At 36.4% G+C, this 14848-nt stretch overlaps 1 protein-coding gene across 2 annotated transcripts in view; it reads right to left on the reverse strand.

Moving 5' to 3' along the window:
* The window catches only part of LOC141379815 (uncharacterized), a 461403-nt gene that overhangs the window by 186906 nt on the left and 259649 nt on the right, over nucleotides 1-14848 (reverse strand). The window contains exon 1 of one of the 2 annotated variants that reach the window (XM_087300928.1): nucleotides 4483-4627. The exons of the other annotated variant lie outside the window; for it this stretch is intronic. The gene's annotated coding sequence lies outside the window, so the exon portion shown is untranslated. Of the gene's footprint in view, nucleotides 1-4482; nucleotides 4628-14848 lie in introns of those variants that run through there. 2 annotated transcript variants of the gene reach the window in all.

Genomic DNA, 14848 nt, shown 5'->3' on the forward strand with positions numbered 1-14848 from the left:
CTTTATGGTAATGAGCTCTGACACGTTTCAGCAGCAACCAATTGGAATGTATAAGTACACCGCTTGAGAGGATTTCCAGAAAAGATTTTCACAAGTCCTGTGAAATTTGGTTCCAACCACATTTGTTCCCAAGAGTTTTAATATCGCAGTTGCCGGATTTCCAGTTATTTACAATGTTGTCTTACAAGGACATAATTAAAAAAATTACTGGCGAATTACTTCTGTGCATTAATGTTGTATATGTTTTTTTGTTTGTTTGTTTGTTTGTTTGTTTGTTTGTTTGTTTGTTTAAGCAATAATTTCATGCTAACTGTATCAACAGTAGAAAACAGCATTTAGAATATTTCAGACATCTGGGGTCTGTTCTTCGTACGTGGATTACTCAATTAGCTGGATTTGGTTATTGACGATTTGATACGATCCAGGATCGCTTCTTTCTTAAAAACTCATCCAAGAGTTGTTGTCATAGCAACAACTTTTAAGTTAAAATATATATTAATAAAACTTTTGCAATCTGCAATTTTATACAATTTAGACATTCACAATATACAACTTTTTTAAAAAGGATTAATACATTTATGCAGTCATGCACATGTTTTGATGGCTAATATGACAGTGATTTGATGCTTCACAAAAGTTAAATAACTTCGTAAAATTAAATAAAACATCCAGTTATTCTTTACATCAATTAAGAAACTGGCTACCATTACTATGGCTGTTATAATAAAAAAAATTTGCTCTAACTGTAAAACTAATTAAATAAATTGCTAAATACTCTTGACACATGAAAGTGTAAAGCATGCAGCCCACAACAAAAGTGGAAAGTTTTTGCATATTGTATTTAACAAATTGTTTACTACCAAAATTTTGCTCACATGGATAACTGAATTTTAATCAGATGATGCACTGCTGTATCGATATCGAGGATCGATAGATCTGTCCTTCACAACACACACATCAATCTCAGATCAGTTCATCCAGAAATTTTTATCTGATTCGCGAACTTTTTTGAAGAACCAAATAAACCAGAGATCAGTTATCAAGATTTAAAGATCCAGGATCTGTCAATTCATCTCAGATCATTTATGCGAGATATGAAGAATGGACCCATGGACATTTTGGATAAGTAGCCACAGCACACATAACAACTTGATCTTCCACAGTTAAATGACTGATAAAAAAGCGTGCAACATTTTCACTCTAGAAAGCATGTTTTAATGCAGGAATGTAAGAGATTTGCTGATATTTTGCAACGGCATAAAACGAGATCAATATGTCGAATTTGACGCTCTTGCTGCCAGAGCTGAAAAGGCAGACATCTTTTGTCAGGGCGGCCAGGGCAATCTTTGACAATCTCTCTCACTGCCTTTGGAGTGAACGCACAGTATGTCTGAGGAAAACAAATGCAAGTGGAAAAATTAAAACCTAAACAATTAGACACAAAAACTTATATTTAAGAACTGAAAAATGCAATAAATTCCCCAAGAATCTGAAGAGTTAAACAAGAGGTCAGTTTCAAATCTTGAAACTACTTTTCCATAAATCAAACTCACAAATGAGTAAATGGTAAAATTCGCTCGTCTGCTTTAAATTTGGCATGAAATTAATCTTTTCAGCCAATGTGTAATCAACAAGAACAAAGCTCTTTGCCAGTTATTACTCATTCCTTCCTGTCAGCGAATGACATGCAAACAAACAACCACCATCAGCACCCAACATCTCCGCAGCTCTAATGATCCCCATCTAAATTTCAGTCAAAAAGCAACCGTCCCACACATCGCCATCCAGCCACGCAAACAAAGGCACTTCTGTCACGACGATATCAGCCGAGTGGGCTTGGAGTAAATTGATCATTATCTTGGCACACCCAGAGAGCCTGTCTTTTGCTCAAGTGTACCATTTTACCCATTTCTAGAGCCATTTTCCTCCTCCTCGCCGATGAAATCTTCCTTTCTGTCGCCATATTTACATACGGGTCCCGAAAGGGCCACTTGACAGAATAATACTACCTCTAGAGTTGCGTCAGCTTCTGTCAGGATGTGGGGGAACGGATTACTGTGATTTCCTTAAGCAGGATGCACTTTGCTTTACTGCAGAAGGCACAGCTGTTTTTTGGCATGCTGACGGAAAACAAAGGCTCGGAGCCGTGAGGAGTGGTTCCTCCGCTCTTCCCACAATAGGAAGGCTGAATCTCCTCGACTCAACCCGTTCGCCTGGTATCGGCAACCCGCGCCCCTCTTCTCTAATCCACCCCCACACCCGTGGCTCATGATGTCAGCCCAAATGCATCATTACAGTCAATAAATCAAGACGCCTCCACCGCACAAACTACAGGATGCCATGTGAGAAAGAAGCGCCAGCTGTTTCTCTGCCCTTTGTTGTCATATATCCAGTCGGCAGAGGCAGGGCTCGCTGTACTCGCTACAGAGCTGTTTTTCTACCATTTCTCATGACTTGCTTTCTCTTCATCTGGACTGGCTGCAGGGAGCATTCACAATGTAGAAATGAAGCCACTTTAATAGCAAATCCTTTAGGGGTTAGTATTTGCCGAAGTAAACTTATATAATGTTAATGAGTATAGGGTTTTGCAAAATAGTGAATGGAGTATTTGCACACAGACTTTTAATATTCAGCCAGTCAGCCAGATGGGGACTGGTGAACACTTTCCATTACAAAATTGCCACGTTTAAGATCTGTTTTCTTTAAAAATAAGTGATCTTCTTTGCCTGATATACGATATAAAGAAAATCAAACACAGATGTCATAATCGTGTATATAAAAAAAGAAAATCAAACACAGAGTCTAAAATTTGTTTTGTGGCAGGAACTACTTTCTTCCGCCATTCACATCTGCAGCTGACATCAGAACAGCAGAAGTCATTACTAACTCACCAACGTCACTTTAGAGCTAGTGTTTGAATGATTCTCTAGCGTAATGTCTCAAGTGATGAAAAAACAGGTTTTTGCAAAATTTTTTAAGATTATAAGGCTGAACTGCATGAATCAATCTACAGAGATATCTCCCTACAGTATTACAGTCAACAGTATTTATCTGTTGCAATAGTTGTATCACAATAATTAAACCCGAAAAAAAGCAGCGCAATCACTACCAGATTGCTGTTGTGTTTGAAAAACGCTTAACACTTCTGGGCATTTCTTCTTTCTTTCTGCCAACACAACACACATTACTGATATGCAAGTCCCAACTCACACTCAAAACAATACAATTATGGCATAAACAGAGCAATGCAACATCCAAAAGAGAGAGATCGATTTAAAATATTGCTTACCAGTTTAATAAGGTTTTGTTTAGCTGGAGTTAGAAATTACGTTGTTTTAGCTTCTAAGGGCTTATTATGCAGCCTTTTTCACCATCTTGTGGATGGACAACATCTTTGGTCTGCTCAATGACAGGCTAATGCAGACGCACTGTTTCTCAGAGTTGATAATTATTTTAAAATAGGCACTATCCTTATAAATAAACTGCATAGTTGATAAACCACTACGTTCTCAGCTAAAAAGCCTCAAAAGTACATAATGTTGTCTAACAGCAGCAATATTTGTCAAACTGTTGTGTGCTCTGCTTGTTGCTGTATGTAGGTGGAGTAATACACAAGGGTGAAGAGGCTGGTCGAGTGCTGCTACGGGCAGAATATTGCCAGCTATCAACCAATCAGATTCAAGAACCAGATAGAACTGCTGTTTAAGCAACTATATACAACTATGCCAGTCAAACTGGCTAACAATCACATAATGTAGACATATTAATTATTTCTGTCAGCATTTAGGTTATAGGATGAACAAGACAAAAACACAGAACCAGACCTATTTGAACTCCAAAAACTAATTATAGCACTCCATGAAATACAAATTATTTTAGACTAAAAATAGACTCTTGAAAGTTCTTAGAACTTCAGAATTAAGAAAGGCAGAAAATGGGCATTTTTCAGCATAATTTACTCAACGCAAGAATCATTCAGTATAGAATGCACACCACATGAATGAGTAGAGTGCTTTCATTGTTGATGCTCATAAATGCACAAACCCTCGACCAGAGCTCAGACAGCGAAATGCATGCCCTTGATGAAAACTATGGCTCGGTAAATTGCACACGCATTCAGGTCCGTGGCGCAAAAAATCGAAAGTTTGAATTGCGACACAAGGTCATCTCCATCACAGGCTTCATCTCACAGTTTTTTTTCTTCTTGCCACACAGTCTGTGTGGCGATGACAGGCTGTCGATCTGCTCATATCTAAATATATATTTCTGAAGGGGAGGACAGGAGCGGCAGACCGGCCGAATTACCAGGCCTGTCACTTACCGACTGACAGCAGGGGGCTTTCCATCTGGCCTTGGATCACGCTCTCTCTCATGCACTTAGCAACTTAGCAATGCAGCAGTTTCCTATAAAGGCCAAGTGACAATATATCGATCTCCTCAGGCCAGCAACTTCAAGCTAGGCTCGCAGGTTCATTCAATTACCTGTTTGTTGATGCCGCTTCAGGGGCCCGGCGCTCTCTCTTTCTCTCCCTCCGTCCCTGGCGAGAAACAGCAGTGGGCGTAACGCTGTCTTGGCACGGGGTGACAGAAGGTTCCTGACAGCTGTGAGAAAAACTTGCTAATGACCGCTTTCTGTTGCACAAGCCAGTGTTTTAATGCTAATCATCATTTGCAATGCACGCCGACCCTGCTTCAAACAATAATTTATGCAAACATGAAATTCATTTATTTAAAACCATGTCCCACAAGGAAGGTCCTAAAGTTGCCTCGCATATTCCCTCACATCAGAAACTACGCTGTGGCTCTTAATGCATTTTACACAAGTCATAATCCTGGTGTTCAACATTAATTAGCCGAGGCTGCCTGGCTGCACATTTCCCTCATTATTTGTTTTTATGATTTTTTCTTTAGCACTCAGGGGTAACATACCTTTCATGACTTTTTTTCTTTCTTCTGTCAGCAAAAAATTACTATAAGTCAGACAATGGACGAGCAAAGACAGAGCATAGTCAGCTTAGCAACGTGGAATTTCTAATAAATCTGATTAATGTGTCTAAAATCCAATTCAGCTCTGGTTACAGAGGGAAGATGTATATGTGAGTGTGACCTGTTAAGTAAATAATTAAAAAAAATCTGTTATTTTGCTCAGCATAAAGCCATCCATGTTGAATTTTAATCATAATAATCAATGGTCCTGTGCACTTTGAAACAAAAACACTAGAACCTTTCATACACCCCCTGCAATAATGCGCAAGGCCTGTTTGGCACAATTTGTTGCTTTTTTTAAACCCTAATTTTCGTGTTTTTTGTCACGTTGTTTAAATACCAAATCCATTTGTGCCGCTTTGTGGACTTATGGGTGTGCTGGTCTAAAAAGGAGGTGTGTTGAGGTGCATTGTTGGTTCACTGCTATTTTGAGGAACTGAAATAGACTGCACCACTGACCAACTTAAAGATGGACTAAGTCCTGTGCAGAGCTTGTTATTTATGCGTCTATGCAGGTTCGGACACTTAATTAACACAGGATGTACAGCATTACACAAATTTCTTTACATTTGAAAAAAAATAAAAGGATTAAAATGTTAAAAAATTATTATTTACAATAAATATTAAAAAATACTACCTTCATGCCTTCGTCATGTCCTGGGGGCTTTTTCAGTTTATTCATGACAATTTGCATTTCTATAATAATGTTATTTATATTAGCAGTATTATTTATTATATGCATATGTATATGCATCACCATGGGGTATAAGAATAGAACGTGTGTTTGGATATGTGTTTGGTTTTTTGACCACACTTATTATTATTATTGTTCATTTATTCATTAACTGGAAACTAGAACTGAATATAGAAATAGTTTTGAAACAAATCTTTGCGCTTAACAAACAAAATTAAATATATAGGCTAATGGATGTCTTCAGTGAAAAAAAGTAAAGGAGTAAAGTAAAGAGTTAAAGTAATTTAAAGAGAAAGTAAAGAGGCAAAATGGAGGAGGCTTATTTTTTTATCCTTTTATAAACTGTTTTCTCGCTAGTGTAGCATTCAGTTTTTCCACTTACAAAGTCCGGCATGTAAATGCGCCAACTGACTCTTAAAGGGAATGAGATTCTGATTGATTTAATCAATATTGTGCTCAAAACACACCTATAAATCATTAAGAGAATAAGTAGAACCCTGTTAAACCATGCATTAACCGCGGCGCAAACCGTAATTTTTCCGAAGGTGGATTCGGACACGCCCTTAATGCTTTGTGCCATGCACTTTAGACTTTGTGTCTAGATCTCTAAAATAAAATCCATACAGGCAAAACAGATTTAATAGTTCAGCCAAAAAATAATAATTCTGTCATCATTTACATATCATCTACTTGTTTCAAATTTCTGAGTTTCTTTCTTTTGTTGAAAACTAAGGAAGATATAACAAGGAAAGTTGTAAACAATAAAAAGGCATTGGCTTCCATATCTTTTTTTTTTTTTTTTTTTTTTTTTTTTTTTGCTGGATGTCAATAGCTGCTTTTTCCCAACATTCAGAAAGTCTTGTTTTGTATTCAACAGAAGAAAGAAAATCATGAAAGTTTAGAACACCTTGAGTGTGAGTAAATGGTGTGGAAATTTTCATTTTTTTCTAATACTTGTTGGTCTCAAGAATACAATCAGGTGTCATGAAGTGAAACAATTGGTGAAAGAAACGGAATATTATCTTCAAAATATTACTTGTAATCCACAATCTCAGCAAGTGGCCCTGATTGTATCACAGCATCATGGAACACGAGTCACATAATGACGTCCATCAGAAGTTATGAATCTGTAAATAGAAAATTGAAACTTGTGAATTACTTCTTCAGTCCTTAAAAGCATAGTTCACCCAAAATGTAAAATTCTGTCATCATTTACTCACCCTTTACTTTTTGAGTTCCCTCCTCAGCTAAACACCAAAGACAACATTTTGAAGAAAGCTGGAATCCTGTAACTATTGACTTCCATATTTTTTTCATTCAAGACTAGCCAATAATAATAACAATTATAATAATAGTAATAGTAAACTATAAATAAATTGCAACAGCATAACTGTTGTATTCTGTTCTTATAAACAAAAAAAAGTGAAAGTATATTGATCTTGTGACAATCACAGACATCTTTCAGCCATTTAACAAAATACAACAAATAATTAAACCTTTTACATTAAAGGAAAAAGTAATGGAAACATTATCAGACCCAATAAAAACCTTGTAGGTCAAAACATCATCTAATTAAAGATCAAAATAAATCTTTTGAGAGCTGAAGTGGCAACATGCCATTTTGTTTACTTCTGTCAACAATAACAGGCATGTCATGATAATTAGTTTCTGGGTTTTGGACTACAAAAGTATGTTACTCCAAAACTTAAAGAAAGCGTCATCTGAAACAATCAAATTTCCATAATTCTCCCTCCCAGACCAGATATAACGTCTTTGTGGGAGCCTGGTACACACCAAGTCCTTGAAACACCCATGGTTGTAAAATTAAGTCCCAGCTGGGTCCAATTAGGGGACGACCAGGAGCGCTGTTTGTGTTGGCTGTCTCTCACCAGGCCATAGGGACTCATCAGGTTTTCATTTGTCTCATTTGTGAAGGCACACAACAGTACAGTGCGAACCACAGTGGTCTAATTTGAGCATTCAGTGCCACACGTTCCCTTACCACCAGCTTCATCAACACAGCCGTTCCTAATGCCACGCGGCCCCACGTTCCTCAACAATCCTCTATGCTACATTCGTCTCCAGATGTCAACTTATAGCACAATTATGTCAACACTTGTTAGCATTCTCGCTAACACTTTAGATTACAGCCCACAATTTACATGGAGAGTAAACTGAGTTGACAGCATATTTCTATGATAAAATTCTATCTATAGAGTGTTATTACATATGTCATGATTTAGTCAGTTACCTGAATCTGCGGCTATTATAGAGATTTCTTGGATGTACTGTAAACTGATTGTCCGATAATCTAATTCTGAATGTGTTGTTCTGCTTATTTATGCTCTTTAAACCATGTAAAAATAGAAAGCTGCTAAATCCACTGAAAATAGTGCATTTCTTATAGTTTTATTCTTGTTTTTAGTCTAAACATCTAAAGATTCTTAAATCAAGTAGCATTTCCTATACAGGCAAAAGTGTTGTGTTGTTTTTAGAAATTATATGCCAAAATTAAGTGAACTTTTCCTTAAAACAAGCAGATCTGCCTAAGGTGTGTAACGTTGGTCTAGAAAAACGGCGAGAAGTGGATCCACATACAGTAGTTTATTTTAAATGAACCAAAAACAAAACAAACGCTAGAACAAAACAGAACACAGTCTAAAGACATCCACCAGAGAACAGACAACAACACCATACAAACATTCAACAGCTAACAAACAGAGACTGAACCACGGGGCTATTTAGTGTGTGTACTAATGAACTGCAGGTGTAGTATAATGAAAGGGGCAGAGGATTACGGGATGTGTAGTCTGGTTGAGTGACAGATGTGATGTTTAGAGTGCCCTCTGGTGTTTCTGGTGGGCACTCTAGCTGGTGATAGTGACATGGGGTAATGCTCCATTCACACAGGGCGTCAGCGTCAATGCTTCCCATTTACTTTGAATGGGTGACGTCTGGCATTGCCAAACTGCATTGTGGATCCGTCGACGTCGCTTCAGAGGCGTTGCTCGCTGCAAAAGTTGGGACTTGCTCAACTTCTCAAGTGGCGACGAAAGCGTCAATCAATCAGATAGCTGTATGCAAATACACCAGCTCAGACTTTGGCCTATTGCTGAATAATTTAATTGGCTAGCGCTGCTATGACGATCACGTCAGCCCAAACTTCAGACATGCTCTCTGTCAAGTGTTGATGCTGAAGCCCCGTATGAAATTGTCTGGTAAAAAAAGCCTTTTCATAGTAAGCAGGATAATGTAATTATTTTTTTACAAACACTTTAATAGGCTCTACTCTACTTGATTTGCGATAACTTTAGTCAGTTTTCAGTACTCTAAGGGTGTGTGTCCACCGAAAAACTGAAAATGCCATCACTCTTCTAAAAATGCTCATCTGAGAGTGCTTATTTGACTGCAAGAGCTTTTTAAAAATGTTGCCATTTTCCATTGACGACAACTTTAAAAAAAAAAAAAACTCACTTGGTCTAAGAAAAAGGCAAGAGGTGGATCCACATGCAATAATAGATATATATATTTTTTTGAATGAACCAAAATAAATGCTAGAACAAAATCAAACATTGTCCAAAGACATCTATCAGAGAACAGACAACAACAACAACATACAAAACATTTAACAGCTAACAAACAAAGATTGAAACACAAGGCTATTTAGTGTGTGTGTTAATGAGCTGCAGGTGTAATGTAAACAAAGGTGCAGAGGATTACAAGATATGTAGTCTGATTGAGTGGCGATGTGATGTGTAGAGTGCCCTGTGATGTCTCTGGTAGCTAGTGACAGTGACATGGGTTAAGCAAAATACTCTTGTTTTCACTTTGAAATAAGAATATTTCCTTACATTGTAAAATTATTTTGCTTGTTTTGAGGAAAAACTCATTTAATTTTTACATTATTTCTGAAAACAAGACAATGTATTTTTTAATTGTCTAGTAATGTAAACATTTTCATAGTAAGGTGGAAAATGTGATTTTTTTTTTTTTTACAAACTGACTTTAATAGGCTCTATTCTGCTTAATTTGCAATAACCTTTCATTTTCAGTACTCTAAGGGTGTGTCCACCGAGAGCTGAAAATGCCATCGCTCTTCTAAAAACACTCAGCTGAGAGTGCTTATTGACTGTGAGAGCTTTTTTAAAAATGTTCAAAAAAACAATTTTAAAAAATTCAAAGCTCAACTCAGGAAAAATTTATACCTTGGACACAGTCCCTATATGTTTATTTTGTCCGAGTCCAACCAATTAGAACATGCTAATAATTGTTCATGATAAGCAGCAGTAATCAACAAAATATGCTACTTTATTTAATTTTAATGACATTGTTTACATTCAACCCTCCATCATGGTCAACTGATAACAAACATGTTCATTCAGCTCATATACTATATACGAAACAAGAGAATAAATAAAAGAGAATGATTTACATCCATCAAACATATATACATATACATATTTACCCTGTAGCTATGAGAAACAAGAATAAAACAGGCATCATTTAAATGTGCAGCCCACTAGACTGCAAAAAGAATGCTTTTCTTATTTTTTCGCCTTGTTTCTAGTCCAAATATCCTCACATTCTTAAATCAAGAAACATTTTCTAGACAAATTAAAAAATATTGTTTGGTTTTTCAGAAATAATAAGTCAAAATTAAGTGGGTTTTTCCTTAAAACAAGCTAAAGAATAGAGGCCAGTGATGTAGAAAGTACAATAATATTGTTTTCGGTTTGAAGTAAGATACCTGACAAAAGTAAAAAAATAAATAAAATCGGTTGTAAGAGCAACAAATAATAACTTGACTTCTAGTTAAACATTTGGAAAGGTGCAGAAGATCGATTTTTCCAATGAATCATCTGTTAAACTGCATCCCAATCATCACAAATACTGCAAAAGACCTATTGGAACCTGCATGGACCCAAGATTCTCACAGAACTCCGTCAAGTTTGGTAAAGAAAAAATCATGGTTTGGGGTTACATTCAGTATGGGGGCGTGCTAGAGATTTTCAGTAGGATAACGCTTCTTCTCATACTTCAGCCTCCACATCAAAGTTCCTGAAAGCAAAAAAAGTCAAAGTGCTCCAGGATTGGCCAGCCCAGTCACCAGACATGAACATTATTGAGCATGTCTAGGGTAAGATGAAAGAGGAGGTATTGAAGATGAATCCAATGAATAAGTCCTGAAAGAACGCTTTCTTTGCCATTCCAGATGACTTTATTAATGTTATTTGAGTCTTTGCAGAATGTATGGGTGCAGTCCTCCAAGCTTACGGGAGTCATAAACACAGTCAGACCTTACTATTGTAATTTAATAATTAAAAATCAAGGCAAGATCATATTTTATTTTGATAAAATAAGTGTAATCTTCTGATACCAAATGATCAACTAGAAGTCAAGTTATTATTTGTTGTTTGTAAAACTTAAATAGGTGACAAGACTTTTAAAAAGTATGCTGTAAATTTGCTTCACGTACAGTAATTTGGGGGCTGTATTCTAAAGCATAACTGCATTTTTTTTCTAGTCTATATTTTGAGATTTGTTTTCATTATTGTACTCTTCGTCATAGCGGCAAAGTTCACTGCTGACAAGCTAACACAGCGCTAACACGTGCATTTGGCGTGCAAATCGCCTGTGCCTGCAAAGCGCATCCCGATTTACAAGCGGATTCCTGTGGATGGCGGTGCATTTCTGTGAGGATCTGGAAACAGTAGGGAACATCAGTAGGGAGTCTAGTGGAGCTCTGGCACTAAAATTGAATTCCACCCCCAGCTGTTTCCAAAGTTTCTCGTATTTGAAAGGCCTTAACCAACAAGAGCTGAGTAAATCTACACAATTAATTTGACATGAGCTATGAGGTGAAAAAGGTGCTGGTTCTTTACTGTCAGGGTAGTTGCTGTGTGTTTAGACTACGAGCACTAAGAGTAAACACACTTGAATTAATACAATAGGTGTTACTCTTGATGGTATTAGAGATGCCCAAACTAAGGCTCGCAGGCCCATGGTAGCCTTTGATTTGGCCCGCCATCCCATCTGAGAAGAGAAGGAGAATGATGGGAATCCTTTCGAGATTGTCAATTTAAATTGAATGTAACCCTTTGTTTGTTGTATTGTTTATTCATTCATTAATTTTCTTGTCGGCTTAGTCCCTTTATTAATCCAGGGTCGCCATAGAAGAATGAACCGCCAACTTATCCAGCACATTTTTACACAGCATATGCCCTTCAAGCCGCAACCCATCTTTGGGAAACATACACACACACACACACACACACACACACACACACACTACGGACAATTTAGCCAACCCAATTCACCTGTACCACATGTCTTTGGACTGTGGGGGAAACCCTAGCACGACCACAGCACTACCTATTGCGCCACTGCTTCGCCGCGTTTTATTGCTTATATCTAACTGAAATTAAATGTTTCAATTAAATGGTGCAAATGAATCAGATTGTATTTAAATGTACAAACTGTCACCCAACAATGCAGAAACTTTGGTGAGCAAATCAAGTAAAAGGCAGATTTTGCTTGACTAGTGTATTCAGCACTGAACTCCACTGTGTAATTGTGATTGTTTCAGTTTTTATTGTAATAAGTTATGATTTAAAAAGTTAATATGCATTGGTTAATACTATTTTAAGCAATGTTTTCTATTTATTTTGAAATATTATTAAATAAATTACGAATTTACCCATGGCAGATTCAGTGTAATATAGTTTAGTGTGTTTACCTTTGCCCCACGACTCTCAATGATTATTGGATGTTAGCCAATTGTTCATGCAAAAAACTTTTGGCACCCCTGGAACAAACATTTATGGGTTTAAAAGGATACTGGTTTGCTCAACCTAATTCAAACACCTTTAATCATCATAGCTACCATGAAACATTAATGCTGGGACTTCTGTCTTTGTTTTAGTAATTTTAACCTGCCCAATGGCAGTTTAGCCAATTATATTTCAGCACCCTTAGTTGCCTTGATGGAAAACCGCTTAATTCATTCATTCATTCATCCATTCATTAAGAAAGGCTCTGAAAGCATGCGTCTGTGACTAAAAATGCGACCTCCGGTGGACAGTTGCAGACTCCGAAATGAGATGTAGATTCAGAGTTCCACATGAGGTTATTAATTAGCAAATGATATAAATATTCTGTAGGTGACCAGGTTACATTGTAACTACGTGTCCTAACACGCTTCGTGACGAGATGCGCAGTGATAAACAATTTGGCTGTTTGCAACAAACAAAACAGGACAAAAAATTAAATACAATTATTAAGAAGCACAGAATATGCACTCACCCATGAAAAGGCTAAAATCTAATTAATACATATTAAACCTCTTTAACATGATTGAATGTAGATGCTGAATCACTGATATGTGTTTAGTTCTAAAGTTCAATTTCAAACGGTTTATTTTATTTCCAAGATCTGAGGTAAGGTGATTGGCTGCTGCTTTCAGTATATGGCAATACATGTCATGTAAAATGACATTCAAACTCACATTGTTAGCATTTAACACTGAATTAAGCGCATGAGGTGTACCTGAGGAGATCAATGTCAGTTTTCTGTTGTTCAGCTGTGAGAAATAGATGCCGTTTCTAATATATTAATTTGAAGTGCTGGTTAAAACAAACAAAAAAAACTCCTTTTAATATAGAACATATTTCACTATCTTAGTTAAACCCAACACAATCTCACAGCAATTCGTAACTTTTTCATATAGTGGCTAATTCGTATGAATTTGTACGATCTAATTCGTACAATTTAGTACGATTTGCTCATCCCCCAATGACGGTTGGGATTAGGGGTGGGGTTAGGTGCCATGCCTCCTTTTTAAAATCGTACCATTTCGTACGACTGAACTCGTACGAATTCGTACAAATTAGCCACTAAACTGGCTAAACGTAAAATACTTACGTTTTCTCGTAAGATCAGGCTGGTTAAACCACTGGGTGTCAAACTTGTATACCACACCTTTAATATGTCCTGAGATCAACATTCTCAGAATATCCTTCCTTATGATGTTATTTTTTTACTTGATGAACAAAGATCTTTTTCAAAACAAGAAGAAAATTAACATTCCAATTCCAATGTTATATTGTTATTATTGATATATGCTGAATGCAGCCTGCATTCTTGGAATATTGCAAATACACTTGCAAATAATAACATTTTGTGAGTTAAATAAAGCGTAAAATAATGTTGAAGTATTGTTACTTTTTAAATAACATTCTACTAAGACAACTCAATGTTTCAGAAACATTGTAAATACTACAGTTAATCTCCATACTGTCATGATAATTAATTATTTTAAAAGTGTGGTAAACAGTTTTTGGAGTATTGTTTTTGTATATTGTATACTGTTTATACTACTAATACAAATATTTTTTATTTAAATGGTACTTGGCTACAATGTAACAAACCATGGCTAATTTGTGATCACAAACTGCTTGTTTGTTTTATTATTATGACATGTGGTATAGGTGATTTGAATAAACTACATTGGCCGTAGTGTATTTGTGTATGGATCTTTCCAAATACTGGGTTGCAGCTGGAAGGGCATCCACTGTGTAAAACATATGCTGGATAAGTTAGGGATTCAGTCCTCTATGGTGACCACTGATGAATAAAGGGATTAAGCCGAAGGAAAATGAATAGATGAAAACTATGGTTTATTTTTGTAAGGGGTAAAGTATTGTTCAGTGTGTAATGTATGAAACAGAAAACAGTCCTAAATGTGTTATGACAAACAAGTAAACATAGTTTTCAATCAGTTTCTGACCAATTATGTCCTGCTGTTTAAACTGAACCACTAATGTTAACATCAATAACACTGTGTGTCATGTTTTGTTCATGCTTTGGATAGCATACCGTAGCAAATGCTTTCTTTAATGAGTGAAACATAAAGGAAAATATATTTCAAGAACATTATTAGAAGCATGTTTCTGGTTAAGTTAGACTCAAATCAGTCAACTTTATGGAGTTGTTTGTATAAATACATGTTTTTTTTTTTTTTTGTACAAAAGTGGTGCGGTTACATATTTTATCAACAACTAACTAGTTGTGCCACCTGTTGAGTCACAGTATCCTGCACTGATTATTGTACTTGCATTCATAATTTCAAGCTTGAATCACTTAGATGCAATGTACATTTAAGCTTGATTA

This window comes from Danio rerio, chromosome 21, assembly GCF_052040795.2.
Source record: "Danio rerio strain M-AB ecotype USA chromosome 21, GRCz13ab, whole genome shotgun sequence".
Lineage (NCBI taxonomy): Eukaryota > Metazoa > Chordata > Actinopteri > Cypriniformes > Danionidae > Danio > Danio rerio.